The sequence below is a fragment of the Chiloscyllium plagiosum genome, chromosome 4 (genome assembly GCF_004010195.1).
Source record: "Chiloscyllium plagiosum isolate BGI_BamShark_2017 chromosome 4, ASM401019v2, whole genome shotgun sequence".
NCBI classification, from domain to species: Eukaryota; Metazoa; Chordata; class Chondrichthyes; order Orectolobiformes; family Hemiscylliidae; genus Chiloscyllium; species Chiloscyllium plagiosum.
In genome coordinates, this window is record NC_057713.1 from 127,758,396 (window position 1) to 127,773,509 (window position 15,114).

A 15,114-nucleotide genomic window follows, 5' to 3' on the forward strand; every position below is an offset into this window, starting at 1 on the left:
TCATAGAGATACACAGCACAGGAACAGACCCTTCATAGAATCATAGAGATATACAGTACACGAACAGTCCCTTCATACAATCATAGTGATACACAGTACAGGAACAATCCCTTCATAGATTCATAGAGATACACAGCACAGGAACAGACACATCATAGAATCATAGAGATACATAGCACGGGAACAACCCCTCATAGATTCATAGAGATACACAGCACAGGAACAGACACTTCATAGAATCATAGAGATACATAGCACGGGAACAATCCCTTCATAGAATCATAGAGATACACAGCACGGGAACAGACCCTTCATAGATTCATAGAAATACACAGCACAGGAACAGTCCCTTCATAGAATCATTGAGATACACAGTACAGGAACGATCCCTTCATAGATTCATAGAGATACACAGCACAGGAACAGTCCCTTCATAGAATCATAGAGATACATATCACGGGAACAATCCCTTCATAGAATCATAGAGATACACAGCACGGGAACAGACCCTTCATAGAATCATAGAGATTCACAGCATGGGAACAGACCCTTCATAGAATCATAGAGATACACAGGAACAGACCCTTCGGTCCATGCCGACCACATAGCCTAAAGTAATCTCGTGCCATTTGCCAACATTTGGCGTATATCCCTCTAAATTTTTCCTATTTACTTATCCATCCAAATGCCTTCAAATTTTTTCATTGTACCAGCCTCCATCACCCCCTCTGGCAACTCATTCCATACACGCATCACCCTCTTTGTGAAAAGCTACCCCTTAGGTCCCTTTTAAATCTTTCACATTAATCATGTGCCCTCTGGTTTTGGACTCCCCTACCCTGGGATAATGACCTTGACAATTCACCTTATTCATGTCCCTCAGGACTTTATAAACCTCCATAAACTCACCCTGCAGCCTCCAACATTCAAGGGAAAATAGTCTCAGCCTTTTCAGTCTCTCCCTATAGCTCTAACCTTCCAACCCCGGCAACAACAGTGGAGAAGCTGAGAGAGATGGTGATAGGATAGAGTTTGATACAAATTATCTGGTGCATCCCGACCTGGTACAGCAACTGCTCTGCCTCAAACTGTAAGAAACTACAGAATGTTGTGTACACTTCACAGAATCTACATCCCATCATGGACTCCATTTACACCTCTCGCTGCTGTGGAAAGGCTGCCAACATCTTCAAAGACCCCTCCCGCCGCAGTAATGATCTCGTACAACCTCTTCCATCAGGCAGATGATATCGAAGCCTGGACATATGCACAAACAGGTTTAGGAACAGCTTCTTCTCCACTGTTATTAGTCTGCTGAATGGACCTCTCTAACTTCAAATATCGCCGGTCTTGTTTTGTGCATTTCCTGTGCAGCTGTAACTTTCTATTCCTCACTCTGCCTAAGCACCCTATGATTTGTATGCACTTGTTTGCTATGATCTGCCTGTACTGACCCCAAACAAAGCTTTTCACTGTACTTAGGTACATGTGACAATAAAACAAATCAAATCAGAATTCATAAGAAAATGTGTGCAGGAACAAGGTTCAAAGTATATGGGACTGAGACAGGACAATAGCTAAATTGTTTTTCAGTGAAACAATGCAGTTTACTGCAAATTAACAAAAGACAAACTGGTTTGTAAGTACAACCTGGTCAATTCCCTTCACAACAATGTGGAGTTGTAGATAAGAATAACACACACTTAAAAAAATTCCTGGCGATTTCTATGATGACACCAACAGACTGACATACAGTGACTAATAAGTAAAATCACAACTGGATGCACCACGTTTTATTATCTTGTTGAATGTGGTACCTTAACATGTTAACTAACATGTCTGCAACCTAACCGTAGATTCCAAGAAAAAATTCAAAATAATATTTCTTAGTTATTGAATAGGCAACCTCATTGCAATAATGATTTGGAGATGCCGGTGTTGGACTGGGGTGTACAAAGTTAAAAATCACACAACACCAGGTTATAGTCCAACAGGTTTAATTGGAAGCACACTAGCTTTCGGAGCGACACTCCTCTCACCTGATGAAGGAGCGTTGCTCCAAAAGCTAGTGTGCTTCCAATTAAACCTGTTGGACTATAACCTGGTGTTGTGTGATTTTTAACTCATTGCAATAAGTGATCCATCTTCCAAATATGGGATCATGATCAGGGGTAGTCTTTTATTGATCAAATGATCAACTTCCGTGCAGTCTTTTAATTAAACATTGGAAATATTTCAACATAACTTAAATAATTTAGAGATTTGTTGATTTGTCATGTTCAACTCTGGGAAAAAGCTTGTCTCTATCCACCCTGTCTATATCCTTCATGATTTTGTAAACCTCAATCAGGCCCCCCCCTCAATCTCCTTTTTTTCTAATGAAAATAAACCGAACCTACTCAATCTCTCTTCATAGCTGGCACCTTCCATACAAGGCAACATCCTTGTAAACCTTCTCTGCACCCTCTCCAAAGCGTCCACATGCTTTTAGTAATGTGGCGACCAGAACTGTACACAGTATTCTAAATGCGGCCGAACCAATGTCTTGTACAATGTTAACATGACTTGCCAGCTCTTATACTCAATACCCCAAGCAATGAAGGCAAGCATACTATACCTTCTTGACCACTCTATCCACCTGTGCAGCAACCTTCAGGGTACAATGGACCTGCACTCCCAGATCTCTCTGCCCATCAACCTTTCCCAAGGCTCTTCCATTCATTGGATAATTAGCTCTAGAATTATTCTTGCCTAAATGCATCACCTCACATTTATTGACTTTGATGTTTCACTTTAGCCATTTTCTTTACATCTTATATCTGTTAATTTGGAATTTAGGATTTTATTTCCAGAACTAAGAACTAGCCATCCTTTCTATTTAGCTTTGCAATTTATACCCTTTATTTAATGACTAAAGTTCCATGTTTTTTCATTATAATAAAGATGTATATATTTTAAATTTGAATTGTCTCATCTAGTCTTTTATATCAAAGCATTCAGTATTCCCAACATCTATCCCTGTGTTGATGGGGGAAATATTTACTGAGGATTTTCTTGTAATTGCCAGGAAAATTACCATCTAGTCAATAAATATAGTATGAGACTATCAAGGAAAAATAAAAAAATCACACAACACCTGGTTATAGTCCAACCTGGTGTTGTGTGATTTTTAACTTTGTACACCCCAGTCCAACACCAGCTCCTCCGAATCGTCAAAGAGAGTTTACTACCTTTCACTGGTTTCTACAAGTCCTGGAGTCTGGCTCCCTCTAGCTGAAGTTGATATCAATGGCTGCAGTGATTGTAAAACATCACAAGTTAATGCTGGTGGTGTCATTAAGAGTCATTAGGGAGGTGGTAAACAGGAAGGAGCCAGGGTAGATCCTTGTGGGGTGCCAGAGGTAATGGTGCAGAGCTGGAAGAGAAACCATTCTCAAAGTGAAAGGACAACAACTTGGAACTGAGATGAGGAGGAATTTCTTCAGCCAGAGGGTGGTGACTCTGCGGAACTGATTGCTGTAAAGGGCTATGTAGGCCAGATTACTGAGTGTACTTAGGACAGAGAGAGGTAGGTTCTTGATTAGTAAGGGGAGAAGACAGGAGAATGGGGTTGAGAAACATATCAGCTATGAGTGAATGGCAGAGCAGACTAGATGGGCAGAATGGCCTCATTCTGCTCTTATCTCTTATGGTCTTATGGTCAATGCAAGTGATTCTTTGGCTATGAATGGATAGATAGGATTGAAATCTTATCAGAGAACAGTCCTGCCTGGCTGGACAATGGAGGAGAGGTGCTGGAGGATGGTGCAATCAACCACGTCAAAGGCTGCACCAAAAACAGAAATTGTTGCAAATTCTCAGCAGGTCTGGCAGTGAGGCCCACATCCTGTAAGTGAATAAAAATAATACAGCTGGTCAAAAGTTGGCAATCCGGAGATTCCCCTAACCATGCCCATGTTAGAAAAGCATCCACAAAGCAAAGTTTCACAATGCTCCTCTTTCCCCACTGTAGGCAGCACATTATCATTGTTCAGTCTGGGACCATCATACACAGGTTTCAAACCAGGCATTTTATTCAGCAGCAGCAAAAGGTAACAGAAAACAAAGAAAATCTGTCCTTGATTCTTGGAGCACACCTTCTGCCTTTCAAGCAACAATAGGCTTTGGGGTCACTGAATGATCATTGCATCAAACACTCATTTGCTAGACCAGGTTTAAGTCTGGTTTGTATTGGCCGACACTCTATTGTGCAGAAGGTGATGTTCATCCTGTTCAATGTCCTTCTCTGGAGACTGCTCCCCCTCTCCCAGCTCTTCAGCATCCATCACATCCCGTCTTTACCTGCTCCAGTTGGAATATCTTGGCATCTGCCCAAAGTTGCTGCTAGTCCTTGGCTTCGTGTGTCTCTGTTCCTCACATAAGAAACAGAACAGGTCCTTAGTAATGGGAACAGTCAGCATTCACATCCCTGATCAATGACGGTTTCCATTCTTCTTCATCCAGTGGGACATGGAGGGTTACTAAATCCCTCTGCATGACACCATAAGCGCTGGAGATACAGGAGAAGAAGGAGGCCATTCAGCATATTGAGACTATTTAAGAAAATCCCTCAGTACCTGGGATCAACCTAGTGAACCTTCTATGCACTGCGTCCAATGCCACTTATGTATTGGACCTTACTCCAATAAATGCTGCACCAGTGAAGTTGCAAAGAAACAGTAGGAGATTGTACTGCATAAGCCTACAGTGTGGAACAGGCCATTTGACCCATCAAGTCCATAACGACCCTCTGAAGAGTATCCCACTTAGACCCAGCCCATCCCTATAATCCTGCGTTTTCCATGTCCATTGTCCATGTCCAATTCACCTGGACCTGCACATCTTTGGACTGTGGGAGGAAACCGGAGCACCCGGAGGAACCCCACTCAGACACGGGGAGAATGTGCAAACTCCACACAGACAGTTGTCTGAGGGTGGAATCTAACCCGGGTCCCTGGCGCTGTGAGGCAGCAGTCCGAACCACTGAGCTGCCCATTGTGTATTGAGACCTAGTGCTCTCAGTCCTATGTTATCCAGTAAAGCAAAAGCATGTTGGATTATCCTACAGTTCAAGATGATAGGCTGTATCCCCTGTGCAGCCTTTGGGATCTTGCATTATATTGTGCTTTGTGGCCTGCAGGTGCTACTTTTAGTGTCATCTGGGATTACTTGTCCTTCACAGAGTTCGACAATCTTCAATCTGCAACGATCAATGATATGGTCAGGAGTGCTTGCAACTGTATTTTCTAAGCAACTGCCCAGAAATTGTATTACCTGCCTCTGGAGCAGGTGGGACTTATACCCAGGTCTCCTGGCTCAGGGAATGTGGTGCTGAAAAAGCACAGATGGTCAGGCAGCATCCAAGGAACAGGAGAGTCGACATTTTAGGCATAAGCACTCTGATCTCCAGTATCTGCGGTCCTCGCTTTCTCCTCCTAGCTCAGAGATAGGAACACTATCACTGCACCACCAGAACTCATGTTTGCAGAGTTGTACAGTGCATGCATTTCACCTGCACGATGAGATGATTGTAAATAACTTTGACCCTTACACTGTAAGTGCCCAGTTGATGCTGTTGCCTCTTCAAAGGTGCCCTGTCCATCAACAGAAAACCCAATATGATTTGACAGGAAACAAACACTGACTCCACCCACACCAGATGTGGTCGCAGCCACTTTCCATTGGTCGCTCACAATTAGAAGTCAGGAAGATGTGAAGGGTTTTCGCAGCCTGATCATCCAGGACCCTCCCTCCCGAACATCTACGTCACTGTCAATGTGATGCTCCCTAGGCATAACTCCTATGATTTCCCACCACCATCATGGAGTTACATCTACAACTCTCCTTCCCGCCTCCTGATCCTGAACAGGTTAGACCTGCCAGCCTGCTGTTGTGATGTACACGTCTTCTGTTGAGATAACAGTGATAGTGACAGCTGCTAATACCCACTCCTATATCACACCATATCCACCAATGACAACTGTCTGTATCCCTCCCCATCTATGTTGAATATCCACCCTTCAACTTACTTACACCTTCTGCGTCCCTGGTTGTGGCCTCTGGAATATCTTGGCATCTGCCCAAAGTTGCTGCTAGTCCTTGGCTTGGTGTGTCTCTGTTCCTCACATAAGAAACAGAACAGGGTCCTTAGTAATGGGAACAGTCAGCATTCACATCCCTGATCAATGATGGTTCCCATACTTCTCCATCCAGTGGGACATGTAGGGTTATTAAATCCCTCTGCATGACACCATAAGCGCTGGAGATGCCCCCACTTCCATACCACGCCAGTATCCCCCTGGTATCCCCTCTTCCCCACTGGCTTTAAACCAGCCCATCCCCAGGACCGACCATGACACACTGCTCTGAGACTAGGACGGACACTCTCAACAGACAATTACAACTGAAAGAACTGCAGATGCTGGAACTCAGAAACAAAAACAGAAATTGCTGGAAAAGTTCAGCAGGTCTGGCAGCATCCCCTGCTGAGCTTTTCCAGCAATTTCTGTTTTTGTTTCAAGAAAAAAATAATTTGGATAACATTGGAAAGTGTGTTTTTTACTGGACAAGTCAAGATCTAGCCAACTGGAAATACACAGTAACGAAGAAAGTTTAAGAGTGAACTAATGTTTCATGTCATTGTCATAGATTTTACTTTTTTCAGTCTAAACAGCAGCTAAGGGTCAGTGTAGAAGAGAAACCCCACTCTTGACAAAACATACTTTTTTTAGCAGCAGAAAGCTTAAGAAATGCACATTACATTTCTTTTGTCTCATTAGAGAAACATATGTGATGTTATTTTGAGAGGGAAATCTCATGCTGGTGGTGTGAACATACAGATCATGCTGCCAAAAAGTCTCAGATTTGATACCAAATCGAGGTTAACTCAACTCAAAAAGACAACTACATTTGATTTAAATCTCTCTAGGCTTTGGTGGGGAGAAAATAAATTAACCTGTGCCTGAATGATACCTAATGACCTCCCCACTGAGGGGGATCTTAGACTTGTATAACCGCACTCCCCCAACGTGTAACCAGTTTGACTCCCACCAACATAAAATGGCCATTTATGTGTGTGAAACAGAGGACATGTACAAAATGCAAAATATTTATAAATTACAGAGTAACTGGGATCTATCAACTGCTTCATGGACTGAATGGTTGAATTGTATTATATTCAGTCCTGGTGTGATGGAAAAAAAAGAGGAAAAAGGGAAGCGTATATAAGGCCCAAGCAGCTAAGAACAGAACAGGCCCTGGAAGAATATCGGAAGAGTAGGACAAGTCTTAAACGAAGAATCAAGAGGGCTGAAAGGGGTCACGAAATAGCTTTAAGCGAGCAGAATTAAGGAGAATCCCAAAGCATTTTATTCTAATATAAGAAGCAAGCAGGTAACTCGAAAAAGGATTGGTCCACTAAAGGATAACGAAGGAAAGCTGTGTGTCGAACCTGAGAGAATGGGTGAGATTCTGAATGATTACTTTGCACCAGTGTTCACTGAGGAGAGGAACATGATGATTGTTGAGATTAGAGATAGAAGTTTGATTAATCTGGATTACGTTGACATAAGTAGGGAAGATGTGTTGGGTATGCTAGAGGTTATTAAGGTGGACAAATCCCCAAGACCAGATGGCATCTATCCCAGGTTGCTGAAGGAGGTGAGAGAGGAAATAGCTGGGGCCCTGACAGATATCTTTGTAGCATCCTTAAACATAGGTGAGGTGCTGGAGGACTGGAAGGTGGCTCATGTTGTCCCCCTGTACAAGAAGGGTAGTAGGGATATTTCGGGTAACTACAGACCAGTGAGCCTAATGTCAGTGGTGGGAAAGTTGCTGGAGAAGGTACTCAGGGAGAAATTCTATTTATATTTAGAAAAGAATGGCCTTATCAGTGATAGGCAACATGGTTTTGTGCGGGGGAGATCGTGCCTTACCAAGTTAATAGAGTTCTACGAGGAAGTGACCAAGTTGATAGATGAAGGAAGGGCTGTTGATGTCACATACATGGACTTTAGTAAGGCATTTGATAAGGTTCCCCATGGTAGACTAATGGAGAAAGTGAAGTCACATGATGTGCAGGGTGTTCTAGCTAGATGGATAAAGAACTGGTTGAGCAACAGGAGACAGACAATAGTAGTTGAAGGGAGTTTCTCGAAATGGAGAAAGGTGACCAGTCGTGTTCCACAGGGGTCAGTGTTGGGGCCACTGTTGTTTGTTATATACATAAATGATCTAGAAGAGGGCACTGTTGGTATGATCAGCAAGTTTGCAGATGACGTGAAGATTAGATCAGATTCCCTACAGTGTGGAAACAGGTCCTTTGGCCCAACAAGTCCACACCGACCCTCCGAAGAGTAACCCACCCAGACCCATTTCCCTCTGACTAATGTACCTAACATTATGGGCAATTTAACATGGCCAATTCACCTGACCTGCACATCTTTGGACTGTGGGAGGAAACCGGAGCACCCAAAGGAAACCCACGCAGACGCAGGGAGAATGTGCAAACTCCACACAGACAGTCACCCAAGGCTAGAATCGAACCTGGGACCCTGGTGCTGCAAGGCAGCAGTGCTAACCACTGAGCCACCATGCCACCCTAAGTGGAGTAGCAGAAATCATAAGGGACTATCAGAGAATACAGGAGGATATAGATAGACTGGAGAGTTCGGCGGAAAAGTGGCAGATGGTTTTCAATCCAGACAAATGTGAGGTGATGCATTTAGGCAAGTCTAATCCTAGAGCGAATTATACAATGAACGGAAGAGCCTTGGGAAAGGTTGATGGGCAGAGAGATCTGGGAGTGCAGGTCCATTGTACCCTGAAGGTTGCTGCAAACGTGGATAGAGTGGTCAAGAAGGTATAGTATGCTTGCCTTCATTGGACGGGGTATTGAGTATAAGAGCTGGCAAGTCACGTTAAAATTTTACAAGACATTGGTTCAGCCGCATTTAGAATACTGTGTACAGTTCTGATCGCCACATTACCAAAAGGATGTGGACGCTTTGGAGAGGGTGCAGAGAAGGTTTATGAGGATGTTGCCTGGTATGGAAGGTGCTAGCTATGAGGAAAAATTGAGTAGGTTAGGTTTATTTTCATTAGAAAAAAGGAGATTGTGGGGGACTTGATTGAGGTTTACAAAATCATGAAGGGTATAGAGAGGGTGAATATACATAAGCTTTTTCTCAGGGTGAAGGATTCAATAACGAGATGTCACACTTTCAAGGTGAGGTGAAACGTTTAAGAGGGGTACACGTGGTGGTGGGCATTTGGAATGTGTTACCAGCGAGGTGGTAGAGGCAAGCATGGTAGATTCATTTAAGATGCGTCTGGACAAATGCATGAGTAGATGGGGAGCAGAGGGATACAGATGCTTAGGAATTGACCGACAGGTTTAGACAGTGGATTTGGATCAGCTCAGGCTTGGAGGGCCGAAGGGCCTGTTCCTGGGCAGTAAATTTTCTTTGTTCTCTTTGTTCTTATCAGTGTTTTAGTGACACAATTAGCATTTGCATTCTTAATTTAAAATTCACCCTCTTCCACCAGCACAGATGGACCCTCATGCCTCTGTAGTTAGCTCTTTGTCCTTTCACCACTAAAAGCATATCTGTGCGCTTGGCATAGAAGCATCTGATGGCTATTTGGCCTGTTTTATCCATGTAGATTCATGAAAGATGGGACTAATCTGACATGCCCTGCAGTTTGTCCTGGAAATTTCTCAAATGAGGACAGGCTTGGATTTAGTTTTGATCTCTTTTTATTTTCATATTTCACAGTTGGAAAAGTACTGATCAGCCCTTACCGATGTTGCAATGCATTGGATTTTAATTTCCGGTGAATGGACTGAATGATGAGCTAATGTGCACTACTTGCTGCAAGTGTCAAACTAGAAATTACTGCTTCAGTCATTTCTTACCGTAAAGTGTGGTCACTTGCACACAGCACTAGGTGCTAACTATTGGACAAGGAACGTGTATAGGTAGAAAGGAGGAAGGGGGTTGTAGTGATTGGAACCAGGGCCAGGTGGATCTCATTGACTATGAGATGCTTGATTGAAGTTGCTAAGAACATAAAAAGCAGGAGCAGGAGTAGGCCATCTGGCCCTTTGAGCCTGCTCCCCCATTCAATAAGAGCATGGCTGATTTTTTCATGGACTCAGCTCCACTTACCCACCCTCTAACCATAACCCTTAATTCCTTTACTGTTCAAAAAAAAAAGTATCTACCTTAGCTTTAAAAACATTCAATGAGGAAGCCTCAACTATTTCACTGCGTAGATTCACAACCCTCCGGGTGAAGTTCCTTCTGAATTCGGTCCTAAATCTGCTCCCCCTAATTTTGAGGGAGACAAGCAAGAGGCTGGAAGAATGCAGCAAGCAAGAATGCATCAGGAGGTGGAGAAGTCAACGTTTTGGGAATAACCCTTCTATCTCAGCCTTGAATATTGCTGAATATGCTGGTGATTTTCTCCAGAGCATCGGAGGTTGAGGGGTGACCTTATAGAAGTTTTTAAAATCGTTATGGGAATGCATCGTGTCAGCAGCCAAGGTCTTTTCCCAGGGTAGGGGAGTCTAAACCCAGAGTGCAGGGGTTTAGGGTGAGAGGGGAAAGATTTAAAAGGGACCTAGGAAGTAACTTTTTCACGCAAAGGGTGGTGCATGCATGGAGCAAGCTGTAGAGTGGAGGAGGCTGGTACAATTACAACATTTAAAAGACATCTGGATGGGTACACAAATAGGAAGGGTTTAGAGGGATATGGGCCAAATGCTGGCAAATGGGACTAGATTAGTTTAGGATATGTAGTTGGCATGGTTCTGTTTCTATGCGTACAACTCTACGACTTAACGATGCAGCCGCGAATTCCACAGATTTACTACTTAGAAAAGAAATTCTTCCTCATCTTGTTCTTCGGTAGGTGACCACTTTTCTGAGATTATATTTGTTGATTCTCAATTATGTCGCATTGGGAAACAAAGTTTCTGTATCCACGCTGTCAAGTTCCCTAAATATCCTCTGTGTTTTAATAGGTTGCCTCTCATTCTTTTAAACTACAATAAATACAAACCCAATCTACTCAACCTCTCATTAGATCTTCCCCAACCCCCATATCCAGGATCAACCTAGTAAAACTTCGTTGGACTGCCTCCAATACCATTATGACTATCCTCAGATAGAGGCCAAAAACTGTACATAATATTCCAGCTGTAGTCTGAGTAATATCTTGTATAGATTTAGCAAAACCACTCAATTTTAATATTCCCCTCAAAATAAAGGCCATTGTGGGAACGTCAAAAGGACATTTACTCATGTGGAAGAATTGAGAAATATGTGTTGTAGTCTTAAAATAAGGGATGACAGAGAGGAGGAAATTTTTTTTCTCTCGGAAGCTTTTGGAATTTCTGTCCTTGTAAAACAACGAATGCAGAATCTTTCAATACTTCCAAGGCAGAAACAAATAGATTCTTCAAAGGTTTCCACTAATGCACCCACTGTCTCTGTAGCTACTTCCTTTAATATCCTATGATACATCCCATCAAGTCCAGGGGATTTATAGATCTTTAGCCACATTGGTTTCCCTAGCACTTTTTCCTCTGGTGATATTTTTGTACTTTTTAATTCTTTCCCCAGGATCGGGGACTCCAAAACTAAAGGTCATGGGTTTAGGGTGAAAGGTGAATGATTTGAAAGTGACTGAGGGGCAACCTTTTGACACAGAGGATGTTGTGAATACAGAATGAATTGCCGCAGAAGTTTGACGGGGTACGCAGAACCTCTACGGTGTGAACAGCATCCCACCCAGACCCACCATCCTACCCTACCCCTGTAGTCCTGCCTTTCCCATGGCTAATCCACCTAATCTGCCCAACCCTGGACATTATAGGCAATTTAGCATGGCATTCCACCTTCAGGCTGTGGGAAGAAACCCACAGACACGAGAAGAGAAACTGGCTCCCTGGTACTGAGAGGCAGCAGTGCTAACCACTGGGCACCCTCTGATCTACATATCCTACAGTTACCCAGGACCCCTCCACTGATTAATTCTATGCTTATAATGGGCTGGGACAGGAAAGGCTAACCTGAACCCTATCGCAGGAAACCTGAAGGACATGGACAAGTTGGACCCAAAGGGAATGTTTCTGTGCTGTGAGACTTTATGTCTCCTCTCCTCCCTTTGCATTTTGATTATGCAGTAATTTTGGAATGTGTTCAGTGTCTTTCACTGTGAATATGATAAAAGTATTTATCTAACTTCTCTGTCATTTCTATGTTCCTCATCATTATTTACTCAGTCTCATTCTCTAAGGGACCTCTGTTCACTTTGGCCTCTCTCTTTTTTATATAGTCAAAGAAACATTTGCTGTCTGTCTTGATATTACTTGCAGGTTTACCCAAAGTTTATCTTCCTTTTTTTGGTGGTTTTCAAAACTCTTCTCAATCCTCTGGTTTGCCAATAATCTTTGCCACACTGTACCCCTTTTAACCTCAATTTGATGCTATCCTTACCTTCCCTGGTTAACTCGAGGTGGCTTATCCACATCCTAGAATCTTTGATCTCCTTATAACCACGTATTGCTAAAGGCTAATAAGATCCTAACCTGTATTTGTGCTGTTAATTCATTTATTTTGTTCCAAACACTACACACATTCAAATAACAAAATATTAACTTTCCCATTTTTCCCCATTTGACTGCTTATTGCTGGTTTACTATATTTTTATACCCTGCAGTCCTCTGGCACTCATCTGTGACCAATGTACTGAGAAAGAATCTATCTGCACTTGGAGAGACATGGATTCATTGGGAATAGTCAGCATGGATTTGTTAAGGGACAGTTGTGCTCGACAAATTTGATTGAACGTTTTGAAGACATCATCAATATTGCTTGTTTAAGGTTGTGCATTTGATGTAGTCAGCATAAACTCTTGCGAGGCTCTCAATGGGTTCCATTTTGGCAGACTGGTTATGAAAGTAAGAGTCCATGGGGATCCAAGACAAAGAGGAATGTTGGATCAGAGGTTGTTTGAGCGGCTCCAGAGAGTACGAACGTACAAACAAAAGTGGACTATCCGGCTCTGCCATTCTATCCATATCAGAGGGATATTTCTGCACCTGGGCATTTCCAGTGGAGGTTTGCAGGGCTCGGTTCTGGGAACATTGCTATTTGTGGTGCACTTAGTGATTTGGACTTAAGAGGATAAGATCAAGAAATTTGCAGGTGACACAGAAACTGGTAGAGTGCTAACGAGTGAGGAGCTTAGGCACCAACTCTAGGCAGATATCAACTGACTGGTCAGAGGGCAATACAGTGACTGATATCCCATGAATGAATTAAGAAAACAAATTGAATCTGGAAAAGTGGGAGAAGATGCACTAGTGGAAGAGTAACAAAGTAGGGGATTTTAAATTGCAGGGACCTGGAAAGTGTGGAAGATCAGAGGGACCTAGGAATGCATATTCATCGATCTCTGAAGAACATACAATCAAGGCACCAGAGTAGACCATTGGCCCTTCAGACCTGTTCAGTCATTCAATAAAATTGTCTCAAATAATTTTTAATCTCACCTCTACATTCCTGCATATTCCAGATAATCTTTTATCCCTTAATAATTGAGAATTGACCTATTTCTGCCTTAAAAATATTTAAAGCTTCTGCATCCATGGTCTTTGGGGAAGGGATTTCCAAACAGACAACCCTATGGAAATAATTTTTCTTTCCCTCATCTGTCATAAATGGGTGACCCCATATTTTAAAATTCTGATCACTCATTCTAGATTCTCCCACAAAAGGAAACATCTTTTCAACATCCACCAAGTCAATTCCCCTCAGAAATTTTATATGTTTCAATTAAGTCACTTTCGATTCTTAAATTCTGGAGGATACAGGCCTAATCTTTACAGCCTTTCCTCAAAATGAAGTCTATCCATTCCAGGCCTTAGTCTAGAAAACCTTCCCGGAATTGCTTCTGTTGCATCAATGTACTTCTGTAAGTTTGGTGACCAGTACTGTGCACTGTATTCCAGATAAGGTCTCACCAACGCCCTACTCTTACATTCAAATTCTCCTCTCACAATAAAATAACATTCTATTAGCTTTCCTAATTACTTGCTGTGCCTGCAGATTAACCTTTGATGATTCATGCACTAGAACACCCAGATCTCTCTGCACCTCAGAGCTTTACAACCTCTCAACACTTTTTTTTTTATTCTTTCTGCTAGATTTGTTTTCCCACTGACATTCTATCAGTTGTAAGGCAAGTATTGAAAGATGATTAAGAAAGCATTTGGCACACTTGCATTCCAAGCCTCAGCTAAGAAAGTCAAGAGCAGGGACGTTATGCTAGAAATGTTATGAAACACTGGTTCGACTACAGGAATACACCGTGTAACTATGGCTACTACAATATAGCAGGAATGTGATTACACAAGAGTGTGTGCGCAGCGGAGATTTACCAGGATGCTGCCTGGGCTGAAGGGTCTGAGCTAGAAGGTAAAATTGGACAGACTGGAATACCATGGCACAGTGAAGGTTGAGAGGGGACCTTCTAGATATAGGCAAGATTGAGGAGCATAAACAGGGCGGATAGGAATTCACTTTTTCCCCATTAATGGTGGGGTCAGTAACTAAGGGCATAGATTTAAAGTAAGATATAGGGGCTGAGGGGTGTTGCGTGGAATATTTTCATCCAGAGGGATAGTGAGAGTTTAGAACCCACTGCCTGTAGGGTGGTTGGGTCAGAAACTCGCTTAACATTTAAGCATTATTTAGATGGGGCAGTATGGTGGCACAGTGGTTAGCACTACTGCCTCACAGCGCCAGAGACCGGGGTTCAATTCCCGGCTCAGGCAACTGTCTGTGTGGAGTTTGCACGTTCTCCCAGTGTCTGCGTGGGTTTCCTCCGGGTGCTCCGGTTTCCTCCCACAGTCCAAAGATGCGCAGGTTAGGTGAATTGGCCATAGTGTTAGGTGAAGGGGTAAGTGTAGAGGAATGGGTCTGGGTGGGTTGCTCTTCAGAGGGTTGGTGTGGACTTGTTGGGCCAAAGGACCTGTTTCCACACTAAGTAATCTAATCTAAAGAT

General features: G+C 42.9%; 1 protein-coding gene across 1 annotated transcript in view; it reads right to left on the bottom strand.

The window, feature by feature from the left end:
* kcnb2b (potassium voltage-gated channel subfamily B member 2b) overlaps positions 1-15,114 on the bottom strand; it is an 891,048-nt gene that overhangs the window by 11,321 nt on the left and 864,613 nt on the right. The window lies entirely within an intron of this gene.